Raw genomic sequence first — 14,167 nt, 5'->3', positions numbered from 1 at the left:
TGTCGAACGGCCATTACGTGTCAATCATCGGATACGCAGCAGCCACACGTCTGGTAGAGAGAAGGAAGAGAGAAACTCTGGCATCATCATCGTCAACGTGTTATCGTCACTGTGTCGTGACCGCGCCTGTGCAGTGTAAAGTGTCGTGTACGTGACGAAATCTGTGGAGTGTTGAAAATTCCATCTCGCCGACTCTGTGCGATCACGTGCGGCGCGCCGCATTTGTTGCGCTGAGTGCTAGCCGCCTCTCTCACATTACGTGCGCCTCCACCTCTCTCGCTTGCGCGCAAGACGCGAGTGCACTCTCTCTCTCGCTCGCGCGTGATCGGCTGTTATCTCGCTCTCTTTCACGCGTGAGAAGTGTCTCTCTCTCTCTCTTGCTTGCTGTGTTCCGTCGCTCTCTCGCTCGTGAGCGATCAATCGAGTGTTTCTCTCTCACTCGCGAGTGACGTCTCTACTCGCGTTTTCGCATGCGTCTCATCCGCGTCCTGCGTTTTTTCCGCATCGCCTAGTTCCGTCGTTTTTATTCGCGCTTACAATTGTGCCGTCATCAATTTCCGCATGCGCTCCGTTTTACCCACGCCCGCGTTCCGTTCGCTAGCGTCCGTGTGTCATCTCGTTTTCCGTCCGTGTCGCGTCTCTTTCTAGTCCGCGTTTTTCCAAGCGTTTCGCGAGCGTCTTGCGTGCACACGCAGCGTGCGTTTCAAGCGCTCCGCCTTTCTCTTGCGAGCGATAAACATTTCGAGTGCGTTCTTTCCTTTCTTCATTCTTTACGTTTTCTCGTCTCTAGTGTTTAGTTCTCGAACGTTCCTCCGTGTCCGCGGTGCCCTTGCTGGCATTGTACGTTACGCGAAAATAACATTGTCACGCGCTGTTCTCGTGTTCGCGGTGTCCCTGCATTGTACGTCTTCGATCTCTTTGTTCTGTTATTAGTTTTTAAGCGTTGTAAATATCGTGTCTTTCTGTTAACCCTGCGACTTTGATACATTCTAGAATTAACGATTGTGGTTCAAGAATAAACGTGACCGAGTCAGAACTTCGCGAGACGTTGCTGGCGACGGTCGGATAATAAAATCATGGCGTGAACTCAGTTATCCTGCCTACTCCTGTCTATCAGACCTCTCACGGACTCGAGCCTGCCTTCCTCGGCAAGGCAGCACCAGCATAGCTTTACTGGCAGAGCAATAATTCGCTACAATTGCATGTTTTTAAAACGATCACCCATCCTACTTGATTCTGCTCAATGCTGCTTAACTTCTATAATGGGATGAAACTTGCAACTGAATGATATAAGTGAACACATTTTGATATAAAATATGATAGATCTGGTTAATGAATGTTACTATATTGTCATATAAATAGTTTTAATTTTAAAATCTCGATTGCATATGTAATTCTTGTTAATTAAATTACATATATAGATGCGTGAACCTATATTGTGTTTAATGAGAATCATTTTTATTATGAAAATTGTTTATAAATTGTCAAATATATTTTATTTGTTTATGAATTTGTCAATATAATTGTATTGAAACATCTCTGACATCTTTACAGGTTATGATGGGTTCGGACTTTGACTATACAAGTATTGTAAGAAAGTTACTAAGAAGTCCCTAGGACAACTGGTGGATGGCGCCATGAGTGCTGTTCAGTAACCAAAAGAGCGCCTCTCGATCGAACACGACACGAGTGACACTAGGCAAGGATCAATCAGACAAGGGCTGATGCAATCTTTGTTAACTTTGAAATCACCGAACGTGCTCCGATGCGCGGAGCAGCGAGCGACGGGGACTCTCTCCTTAGTCGGCGAATGAGACGGACGTGTCATCCGCGAGAGTTCAAGTCGAATAGTCGAAAGTAGTTGTAGTGAATATAGTCGAGATATCGTTACAGGCGATATCTGTTAAGTCGTTGTATTACGTTGTAGACTCAGTGAAAATATAGATAAACCGCATTCTATTAAAGTTGTGGAAAAGTTATTAAGCCTGCTCCATTATCCAATACGTGCATACGGTCATCTCTCTCAGTGCGTGTATTAAATCATAGACAATAAATAGAAAAACGGACATTAATTCCTGACAAAACGGTTACTTTATTTAAATTTAAAAAGTACAAGAATCTTACAGACAAAATTTCAGAAGTGGGATTCAGCCTATGTTACCTCAGAGAAGATTCAGCCTATGTTACCTGACAAGTCGATCGTTCAGGAGTGAACGGAAAAAGTCGGGGGTAGTACTCCAAAGTCGTGTCGGTCGTTCAAGAGAAATGAACGGAAAAAAAAGTCGCGGAGTAGTACTCCAAAGGAGTCGTGTCGGTCATTCAAGAAAGTGATCGAAGTCGGGAGCAGAAGCTCCAAGTTTCGGATAAAAATCCGATAGAGGAAGACTCGGTACATTCGGGACGAATGTAATACCAGAATGGCCGAACTGTAAGAATTAGACGACCGTAAGCGGTCATGAAAGAGATTCGGAATATAAACAGCTAACAGAGAGGAGCCGTCGTGGTCGTGCAGACTAAGTGTCGGATTGGTAGACGGGGGATCCCGAGTTCAAATCCAGTCGGTCTCCGTTAATTTTTTCCGAATCTAATAGATATCTTTCAGTATGGACTGCTAGTCCCCCGCTTTTTCCATGTTAAAAGCGAATGCTTGTTGTCACCAACATTGGATCGAGATATTTCGAGATTTAGGCCCCGTGTCCCAAATGACGGATAATTCAAAAATGAAATAAGGATTTCCGTAAACAAACAGATATATTTTATTAACATTTTATAAAAATTATATAATAATTTATAAAAGCATGTACTAACTAAAAACAAATATAAAATATTATCTATTGTCCTTTAAATATAACAATTTTTGTCAACGTGTGTTGAATGAAAAAATTATATTTATTTCTTGTTTCATGCTCCGAAGTACTCCACAGTATATCGCAGTACATATTTCGAATTGTTGCGAGGCAACCTGAATAATGCACCTGAATGCAACCTGATCTCGTAACATCGCTGATTAGCCAGAATCTTAAGGATCCTGACTAATTCAAGAATTATTTAATTAAGTAATTAAAATATGTAATTAAAATAATACGAAATAATGCGCGCCCGTGCCGATTGCAACTGATGTGCAATCCGGCAAGGATTCTGACTCCGATAACATGTGTCGAAACGCTGACATACCAAACAACGTTTTGACACGAGGATGCGCCGAGACCGCGTAATAGCGGACCGATAAAAAAGTGACGAGAGCAATCAAGTATGACTCAGAATCAGAGGCACAGACGTACGAGTACCGACGCGTAGAAATATTAAGGAAATGTGATAGTTCGCGGGTGATTTGGTAAAAACGAACAAGTGTTTAAATAAAAAGTGTTTATTCAAAAATCGAGTGACTCCTCTCCCTTTTCGTCACTTCCCCCTTGTTGTGCCCGGAATGGCACAACAAATTAGTGGCAGCAGTGGATCCTGAGTACAGGAACTGGAAGAAGTAGTCATCACATCCCTCTCGAAATGTTCTGGAATCTGGAAGGAAAAGAAGACACAAATTTGAGAGACGCGCCATCCAGGGACACCCGGTAGAGCAGCCAGCGAGCGTAACAGCGACACCGGAGAAGGCGCCGATCTACCGCAATAAGCAAGCAAGCGCTACAGCATGCGAATTGCAACTGTAATGTTATAGAAAATTAGAAGCGAGCGCAATAAATATTAAGCAGAGCGATAAAATAGAACGAAGACGTCAGTCAAACATCCACTGAGAGAAACGTGTCGTGATTACATAGTAATACAGACTGCCATGTATTTATTGTTAGTCCGAACCTCTCGAGCTCTGCGCAGACGGAAAACACACGCGATCCACGCGATAACGTGCGCCATAATTTAAACGACTATTATTCTGACGATAGCTTAGAGAGTCAAACGAAGTTACATCCAAATATTGTAATTGAACGCGTGTTCTCGCTTAGCGACATTGATAACAGTTTATTACCGAGTAGCGAAAGACGCGATGATGACTTACTATGCCGATAGATGCAAGATCTGATGTAAGTAATGATACGAACGCAAGCAATCGCAGAGAATTTTCGTTGATATCCTATGACAGCAGCGTATTCGATCCAAATTCTATACCGCTTCGCGAGACGCAAGCCAGATAGAAATGACAAATCAAACGTCAGGTATGTCGACTGATCGGAGAAGAGCGACGAATAACTAATATAAAACTAGATGGTGAAGCAAAACAAATGAGAGCCACTTTAAATCAACCACACTGGAAAACCGATCCAGAAACCTCGCGACTCGCGCGTCATGATGCTAATCGAAATATTGGAAGGTATGCGAGCGCTACAGAACCGTATGAGCCAGCTAGGAAAAACAATTACAAATTACAATCAACAAATTACAATCGGGATACTGACGCGGAAATTAATGAGAGAGACTATATACGGGTGTACGATGAACGACGTCCGAAACTCGCGAGAACACCTACATGGGACTAAAAGAAGCTCGCGACATGATTCCGGAATTCGACGGAGCTTCGCATAAGCTGCTGGAATTCCTAAGCGCGGCAACGTATGTCATGAAAAACACAAATCCAAGAGAGGAAAGCACGCTATTAGAAGCAATATTATGTACAAAATTAAAAGGAAGAGTCATGACCAATTTTCAAACACAAGATATACGCGACTTTGCGCAATTGAGACAAGAACTGGAGGTATGCTATTTCAGCAAAAAGAGTACCACACATTTGCAATTAGAATTCAATATACTGAAACAAAAGCCGGCAAGAGCGTTCGGATTACGCACAGATAAATTAGCCATGGAATTGTATGAATCCATGACCGAAGGACAACAAAGCAAAACAGAAGCAAAGAGGGTCTCTTCGATCTTAGAAACCATATAACAACAGGCCCTATATAACTTTCAATTAGGATTACAAGATGACATAAAATTGTTACTGCGTGCGCAACATTACATGACATTGCAAGACGCCAGCGCGAGCGCAGAGGAAAAATTTAAGGGACCAACGGGGAATTTTGGGCATCCGAAAGCGAGTATATCCCAATCACCCACCCGCGAAAATAGATTGCCGCAATGCCACAAATGCGGAAAGACAGGACATTATGGCCGAACGAAAATTTACGGGTCGATTCTCCCTACCGCAGCCAGACAGGCAACCGCGTATAAATACAATGAATAAATACTGCACGCGTTGCAAGAAAGCAGGACATAATCGTGCAGAATGCTGAGTACTTCATGGCAAAACCGAAAAAGGAACCACTCGCCAAGTCAAAAATAATAATGCGAATAAAACGCGAATAAATACAATGATAAAGACGAAGCGAGATAAGCCGCGAAAAGGGAGCACTGATTCAGCGTCAAGCAGCAGTAGCGGTGATAAAAGCGACAGACCGAAGGCCAGGGCTACGCACGGCTGGAAAGTATCAAGTTACACAAGTAACGTGAAGAGAAGCGCGCAACGGGCTAGAATTGATAATACTACCAATAAAAGAAGCAAAAAAAGGAAAAACAACTTTTCTGCTAGACACTGGCGCTACCCTCATCTTAATGAAAATCGGAAATTTCAAATTCAAAAGAGCGAAACTCCAGTGCGTGAGAAACGCATTGCGTTAACCGGCGTGACGGGACATAAGATCCACACGCTAGGAAAGGTGAAATTAACAATAAAACTAGGAAAAGAAGAAATTCGCCACTCAGTATACGTGGTTAGAAACGATTTCCCCATGGATTACAAGGGAATACTTGGAATTGATTTTCTAACCAAACAAAAAGCAAAATGCGATCACGGGAGAAAGATACTGAGTATCGGTAATACAAATCTGAAACTGCAATACCAAAAAGTGCTAAAACCACGCAGCGAAACAATAATCGAAGCATTCACCAAATAGAAATCAGATAGAGATAATAAAGCAAGAGCTATCAAGGCCAGGAGTATTTATCGCTGCCTGGTGGATCCAAAGGAATTAATTTGTCCGATAATTATAATAAATACGACAGAAGAACCCGTTAAAATAATCAATGGTAAATTTAGAAGAGATAGAAATGCAGAGCGCTGAAATACTAAACACGGTGAAAAAAGACACCGAGACTATAAGCGAAAGGAGAAAACGAGTGCGAGAACGAAGAAGAATTATGCACAGATCATCTCAACATTGAAGAGAAAGAAATGTTGGGACAAATATGTAATGATTATTGCGATATATTTCATTTGAAAGGTGATTCACTCTCGCACACAACGGTGCAACATGAGATCATCACGCGCGGATAGCGCATCGGTCAATGTCCGACCGAACTGCCTGTCCGAGAAGCACAAGGCGGAGGTGAATAAACAGATAAAGAAAATGCTTGAGGAAAAAATTATTCGACTAAGCACAAGTCAATAGAACGCCAATATTGGTCATCTCGAAGAAGGCCGATGCGTCCGAAATACTTAAACTACGCATTGTCGTAGATTTCCGGAAACTAAATAATCTAATAGGAAACTCGTTCTCTTTACCGTACATCACGGACATCCTCGACCAATTCGGGAATACAATCAGCGAAATACTTCTCGACGCTAGACCTCGCGTCGAGTTACCACCAAATAGCAATGCACGACAAAGATAAAAGCAAAACGGCTTTCTCCACGCCGTACGGGCAATACGAGTTTAATCGAATACCTTTCGGTTTAAAAAATGCGCCCGCCATGTTTCAGCGATTAATGAATTCGGTATTAGCGGGAATACAGGACATAAGATGCCTTGTATATTTAGATGACATCGTTGTTTATGGATCAAACTTAAAAGAATATAATAAGCGACTAATCAAAGTGTTCTAAAAATTGAGAAACTATAATAGTAGGTATACTAGATTCTAACCCAGGTCCTCCGAGGGGGGTGCGGGTGTGCGGGGGGGGACGGAGGGCGCGGGGAAGAGGGGAGGGGAAAGTCAGAGGCGGCGATCCTTTGAACTGGGGGGCCGTGGGGGAGGAGATAAGATCGTAGGATTCGGTGAAAGGGATATAAACAAGTGAATAAAAAAGTAGATAAACAAATAGATAAACAAGAAGATAAATACATAGATAAACAAATAGAAAATTGCGACTCGAAGGACATGAAGTCACGGGGGGGAGGGTAGTGAAGAAAGACGAAATGAGGTGAGATAAACAAATAGGATAAGATAGCAAGGCGATATAAACAAAATGGAGCGGCGAAGATGATATAAAAAAATTGGACAGGACGCGTGAACATGACGTCGGGGGGGGGGGAGGGGGCGCCGCCGCCGCCGCCGCCGAGTAAAAAAATAAATATCTCTCTCGTATACCTATTACTCTTCCGTTGGTTCTCTCCCTTTCTCCAGACTCTTTTTGTATCCGATTTTTGACTTTTTTGAATTATATGTATTTATATATGTGTTTATATGTGTTGTAAAAAGAAGATTTTTTTACAGAAGAGTATAAAAATATGTTTTAGCAATTTGTGTTTTGGATGGCGGGGAAAAAGAATAAAAACACATAATTCGTATATCATATTTATTTTATTCATGGTTATCTGACCACCAATTAAATAATTTGAATACATTTTGTAATGCGCAATTAGTATAATAATATTCGCATCGCATAGTATTATCAGCGTCCAGATTGTTTAGAGAATCTACGTCTTCGTAATCAGCATCCAGAGTCTCAATGTACACGCGCTCATCGTCCAGAAGTAAATTCCACAGCCATTGTTGTTTTTCATGTCCCTTGACATATACGACAGCATCGCTGTCATCGTCGTCGTCGTCGTCGTCTTCTTCCGTTCCATGCACAGCCTTTGTAATCAAACTCTTAGCTTTGCTGTATGGAATCGTTCCGTCGTCCCATCATAATCTATGGTGATGACGTATCACCCAGCGTGCGCGAGATTTGTCGGCACTTGCGAGGAAATGCCATGGTATAGGGCTTGCAAAAATGTAGTGAGAGAGAACGGTCCGTTTTCTGAGAGCAGCAAACTCCTTTACAACAAACTGTCCTCCAACGAGGAAACCTTGCAGGTCTACGAACGTTGGTATGACCATAACGAGCAATTTTTGGAGACTGCGGTCGATTTCGATGTATCGTAGATTTTATTGAGTCTCTGTCATGTGCCAGAAATGCTCTTAGGTGATCTTGCGTACAACATTGGTCAACAGATTGTAGTGAACCACGCGATCGTGTATAATAAGACAGTACGCGGTGGTATTTATCGGTACGTTCTCTTTAGTCTCAAATTCCAATCTCACGTCCACGGTTGCGCTCTTGATCGATTCGTTTTGTCGAGAACAATCGATGATTATGAATGGACTGTTATGTAGAAAAGACGTGACGGTGAGACTCGGTTCAAGATATTCGTATCCGTAGTAACTCTTGCAGAAATGCGCGTACGTTTCATACAACACGGACCATCTGTTTTTGTCGAAATCAAGATTCATATCGTCGTACGGATAACATTCCGAGTTCAGATAGAGTTTCACATTGGTTAAGTTGCAGTCGTCGAATCGGCTCGTGTCTTCAGCCATGACGTTTTTGCGACCTGTTTACAGAACGAAGATGACGTATCGCGGCTTCTCGAGCTGAGTAGCGGTCTTGATGCCCACGAATGCTTGATTGTACGCTGTAACAGCGAAAACTCGTACAGATCCCACGAGCCATGCTCAAGTATCGTCCGCTCTCCAAAGTGTGCAGCATCGATAGTTTTTTTATCTCGCTCAATAACACGTGCGGCATTCGTCATTGTATCTTGAATAAGTCGACCACGGGATCCAACGTCGAATTTCCCATCAGGCAATTGTTGTCATTACGCGATCGTATCAAAATCAACTCGTGACGAGCGTTGGTTATCACGCGTCTGTAATCCTCGCAGAGTCCCAACAATGCGTAGAGAGGTACGCAAAAGTTAAAATATCCATCCGCGTTAGTACGCGCATCCGGCATTCCTCAGAATCACGCTTCTGTCGGATGATGTCGTTACGTAATGTTTGAGCGTGCTGGTTATGCCCACGTTTCTATTACGATCAATCTTCACACCATCAAGCTCGTATCGAATCTCATCGAACAGGAACGCGACAAAATTATTTCCCAACACTACATCAGATCCTTCGACAACTCTGTTCTTCGTTAGTTTTCCCTCGATATATAGAAAGCTTTCGTACGGCAATGTGTACAGATCCTGTTGCTGTATGGGTATTCTTATCTCATCGCTGTACCCGAACGTCGTATTGGCAAACGGGTTGTACGCATGAGTCTCAATCTTGACGATGCGATCGTCGAAGATTGGCTCGTCTTCGATGTTTAGGATATCAGTCATTTCACAAGTTGCGCACCGCGAATCCTAAAGCTTGTAAAAATTTAACGTTCGACGCGTTAAGTTTCTTCCTCTTCTTGATGCAGCTGGATGAGCGAGTATTGTCGATCGATGTTTTCTTTGTAAAAGATGCGTTATCTCTCTGTATATGCTTCGCTTCGTTCAACATGAGCATCTCAAATATCACGCTCGTGTTATCGCTGTCGCCGTCTTACGTGCAATCTGACGGTAATCTCTTCTCCTCTGAAATCGAGCAATCATCCGTTCTGGTCAACAATGCGTATCGTTAGCTCCGTAATGCTCCGTACGATGATTGGCAGATAAATGATCTGCATCGGCCTTTCCGATATCTTATATCCTGGCGGCACGCTTGGCGAAAATTAATATATCATGTGCACACTTTTGTCGTTGCTGTATGCGCCCGCGGTCACGTTGCACTCTACACGGATAATGTTTACGTTCATTATGTTGATCGACACGTCCGATTCGTGCCACCTTCGCGGTTGCAATATATGCCTCGTGAAACCCAGCAGCGATCCAATGTTGTGGGGCTTGTTAAAGTTTATTCTGTAGACGCATTTAATCTCACACCTCATCGTGTTGTAATTTGCGCGGAGCACTATCGGGTATTCTCCAATCTCGTCATCGCCGCGCGCGGTGTCACCAGCGTTACCCTCGGGTGCGTCGCGTCGCGGACGTTTCCGTAAAATCTCACAAAAATTCATTTATGGCATGCAGTTCATACGACCCCTCGGGAATCGTAATTTCTGTGTCATCTTTGCCAAAATAAAATATATTGTTCGAAGCATTTACATTCGGTATCGTGTGATAAATCTCCAAAATTGTTAGACCAAGTAGTCATCGTCGCTCAAATCTATGGCTGGAAAGTAATTTGCCGCGAGAATGCTGCTCTTCCCGCTCAACATAAGCGTCAGCGACACGATGGAAAAAGCGTTCAACGAATACTGAAACGTCGCGACATTTTGTCGGACTTTTTAAATTCACGTGCGTCGGCCGTTTTGGAAAAGAAACCACAAGCACAGCTGTCCGCAGACGCTCTGATCGTACGATAGGATGTTCGATTGTACTCTATCGTAGCATCATCTCCGAAATATCGTATCAGTTCCTTGGGCGGTCGAAGATTACCGAAACTGTCAAAGTACACAACGCGATTGTTTCTCTTTGCATACGCTACCCAATGAGTGCCGGATGCCGTCGTGTCGTCCAGATTTATGATACCGCTCTCTTTTCGACGCGCGCCGCTAATCGGTAATGCGTCACGCATAAAAACGCCTCTAAAGTATGGTACGCGGATACGCTTCGCCAGCTGGTCCAATTGTACGTTGGTGGTTACACCCGTAGGTATTTTTATCGTCTCTTTGGTGTTTTTTTTTTCGCTGTTACTCCTTGTCCGCGTTTGTATGGAGCGAGATATAGTCCCCGTCCGTATTTGTATGGAGCGAGATACAGTCCCTGTCCGCGCGTTTCCCTCACGCGACGTTGTAGTTCCTCGAATTGACGTTGCGCGGCTTTTCTGTCGTTAATCGCTTTCGCCACGCTGGCCGTTCCGCCGATCAAAGATCCGAGCGCGCCCAAAATTGGCAAAATCGGTAACACACCATGTCGTTTCGCTGTTGGAAGTATTCGTTTCTTTTTTTTTGCCAGCTTTTTTCTTCGCCTTCATATCCATGCCGATCTTGGTCTTGGCTTTCATTGTTGCCCAAACGGCTGCAGCTTCAGCTTTCTCGCTCAGAGCCGAATCTCTCGCGATGACGCGTCCTAGGGCTTTATCGGCGAGTATCTTGTCCGCCGCGTGTCTGTCGGTGAGATCGTTGCTCTAAGAATACTCAATGTCGTGTTCGGCACGCCGCGTCCAGTGGATTTATGTCCGTTTCACCTCTGGCTAATCATTTTTTTAACGAGTACGCGGGCCGCAAAACTGATAGCCGAGAATATGTAGTTCGAAAGGAAGCGCGTTTACCGCTCGATTGAGCAGACCTTCAATGTAGTCTTCGTTTGACGCTGATGCTGACATGCGCTACAATCCTTTATCTTCGGTGCAGGACCGTCTATATGATCTCGATCCCACGATTGATTATAATGCTCGACGCAGCGACGATAGGTTTGAATCTCCAAATCCGCCTTTATATACTCCGGAAGCTTGTTCCACACGTGATCGATATAGTCGCCGCACACGCATAACAGACCTTCGGTATATTGCAACTGCTCAGCGCTCAAATCCCGAATATCGGAGGGATGCGACAGCGCGAGATACATTTTTGCTACTGAGCGGTTCGCGGTTTCGCGCGCCTATAAATAGGCGTTCGATCGAAGCCTAGATAACGCAGTGCGAACATGAAATTTGTACGGCAGTCGCTGACGATACGCGTCGCGAACTGTGACGAGAGACCGCGAATGATGGGAGACATCGCGACGGAGCGCAAGCACGGTGAAATGTTACCGAGTACTATACGCGCCATCATTTGCGGGCCGTCGAATTGCGGTAAAACCAACATTCTCATAAGCTTGCTCGAGAGTTCGCACGGTGTACGTTTCGAGAACGTGTACGTATACTCGAAATCACTGCAACAACCGAAATATCGATACTTGGAAAATTTACTAACATCGATAGAAGAAATCGGCTACTTTACGTTCTCCAACAACAGTGACGTCATTCCGCCGAGCGAGGCAACGTTCCAATTCGATCTTCGTCTTCGATGACGTTGCGTGCGATAAGCAAGATGCTGTGAGAGAATACTTTTCGATGGGCCGTCACTCGAATGTCGATTGCTTCTATCTCTGTCAGACATACGCGAGGATACCTAAACATCTGATACGCGACAATGCGAACCTGCTGATTCTGTTCAAACAGGATGGTACCAACTTGAAACATGTTTACAACGATCACGTGAATACCCACATGTCATACGATGAATTCTGTGCGTTATGCCGCGAATGTTGGCAGCGCGAGTATGGATTTCTAGTGATAGATAAGGACAGTCTGCTTATCAATGGGCGATACAGAAAGGAATTTAATACCGTTCGCGGTATTACCATAACGTGGTTAATCGATGTCGATACGTCAAGCAAGCAACATGGATAACACCAAAAATCGCGAGAAAATAGCGAAGCAGATTGTGAAAACGAGCGATTCGATTCGCAAAAATATCGCGCTTTGAAAATTGGTAAAATAGCTGAAGATACAGCGTTGGAGAGACGCTTCAAGCCCATCGTCGAACCTCTAAAACAGATTGTTGAAAAAACCGAGGAATCTTAATCGATTGAAAAAGAAGCAAAGGATCTCGGTATTAAGAAAAAACAAAAACGTGAAAACAGCGATGACGACAACGATAACTAATATTACTACTACTGACAAGGATTCATATTGGACGGATGTTGGATGGTTGAAATTAACGCAGTCTAAAAAACGACGTACAACGAAAGAATTGAAAGCCGCATCAGATTCACTTGTATTCGAGTCTACACCGATACAATCATCGAAAGACCCACCGAAAGAACCACCACTGTTCCTGCAAAAGGAAAATGTTTTCGAAACAAAAGACGTCAGTGAACTGTCATTCGAAACAATCATCAAACGGACTCTGCAAACGCAACAAGGTCGACAGGCGTTGCATAATCAGCTGGGACCATTGGGACAAAAGTACGTAAGCCCTCTCCTCGATGATAATGGAAAAAAACGATACATTTGATCGCATATATGGTGTTTATTTCGATAAAAACAGTGGTGCGATGCTTGGTGACAAGAAATTTGACGTTGATAAAAATGACTCCATAATCATAAACAATGTGAGATACAATGGTACACCAGAATTGTACGAATTGATCTTCAAGAGACTTCCCGATGACGTGATTTTTACCGAGGATGACAAACAAACATATAAAAGTATATTGTTAACAACAAATGCTCATAGACGTGGTCACAACGCCCATAATCCCATCAAGGGCAATAGGGGACCAAGTATATTAACATCATCGCTCCGCTCGTATCTATATATGGAAGTAGCGGGCGTAAAAAGGGTGCAGGCGTGAGCAATATACCAACCGCCATGAAATTAAACGACAACAAGATCGATTACATGCATTCGGACGATCTCAACGAACTGGTGGATCGACTCCGATTGCTCGACGCTTCGCATCAAGCTGATAACAACGCTCACGACAACGAGATGCTGTCGATCATCGAGGAACTTCGCGAAGCCATTATTATAAATTAATCGCGTATCGACGAGTCAGTCGATTAATGTCAGTGAGGAAAAAAACAATTTTAAATTGTATATCTTATTTACTATTAAATATCGTCGAAACATGTGATCCGATGGACGTGAAAAAAATGTTAGCTCTGAGAGGCGACGATTCGTTGAGGAATTGCACGCTCCGGCGAGGAGAAATTTTCAGCGAAGACGTGTCATAATTCGAGGATACGACGATCTGTGGCAGGCTGACATCGTCGAGTACGTCCGTACTCGAGGTTCAACAGAGGCCACTACATACTCACCGTATCATCGATGCGTTGAGCAAGTACGCCTGGGCCGTACCGCTCAAGAGCAAGGTCGGAAGCGAGACGACTAACGCTATCGCTAAGATAATTCGAGAGAGCGGAAGATACCGGAGAAACTTGCAAACGGATATGGGAAAGGAATTTTACAACGCCGATGTGCAAAAACTCTTGAAAAAACACAACGTTAATCATTATTCCACGTATATGGTGTTGAAGGCATCGATCGTCGAATGATTCAATCACACGCTTAAGAACGACATGTGGAAGATGTTTACGCTCAACGGCACTTACAAGTGGGTCGACGCGCTACCGCGTCTCGTGTCAGATTACAACGCGC

General features: G+C 43.8%; 1 long non-coding RNA gene and 1 pseudogene across 2 annotated transcripts in view; both read left to right on the top strand.

The window, feature by feature from the left end:
- Positions 1-14,167, top strand: part of LOC148937832 (uncharacterized) — a 94,681-nt gene that overhangs the window by 27,911 nt on the left and 52,603 nt on the right. The window contains exon 3 of one of the 2 annotated variants that reach the window (XR_016137857.1): positions 1,555-1,964. The exons of the other annotated variant lie outside the window; for it this stretch is intronic. This is a non-coding gene — a long non-coding RNA (uncharacterized LOC148937832). Of the gene's footprint in view, positions 1-1,554; positions 1,965-14,167 lie in introns of those variants that run through there. 2 annotated transcript variants of the gene reach the window in all.
- On the top strand, positions 4,011-5,897 carry LOC148937838 (uncharacterized; annotated as a pseudogene).

The sequence above is a fragment of the Pogonomyrmex barbatus genome, unplaced genomic scaffold, assembly GCF_055798465.1.
Source record: "Pogonomyrmex barbatus isolate J1 unplaced genomic scaffold, ASM5579846v1 scaffold10, whole genome shotgun sequence".
NCBI classification, from domain to species: Eukaryota; Metazoa; Arthropoda; class Insecta; order Hymenoptera; family Formicidae; genus Pogonomyrmex; species Pogonomyrmex barbatus.
This window is presented reverse-complemented; position numbering and strand designations above follow the sequence as displayed.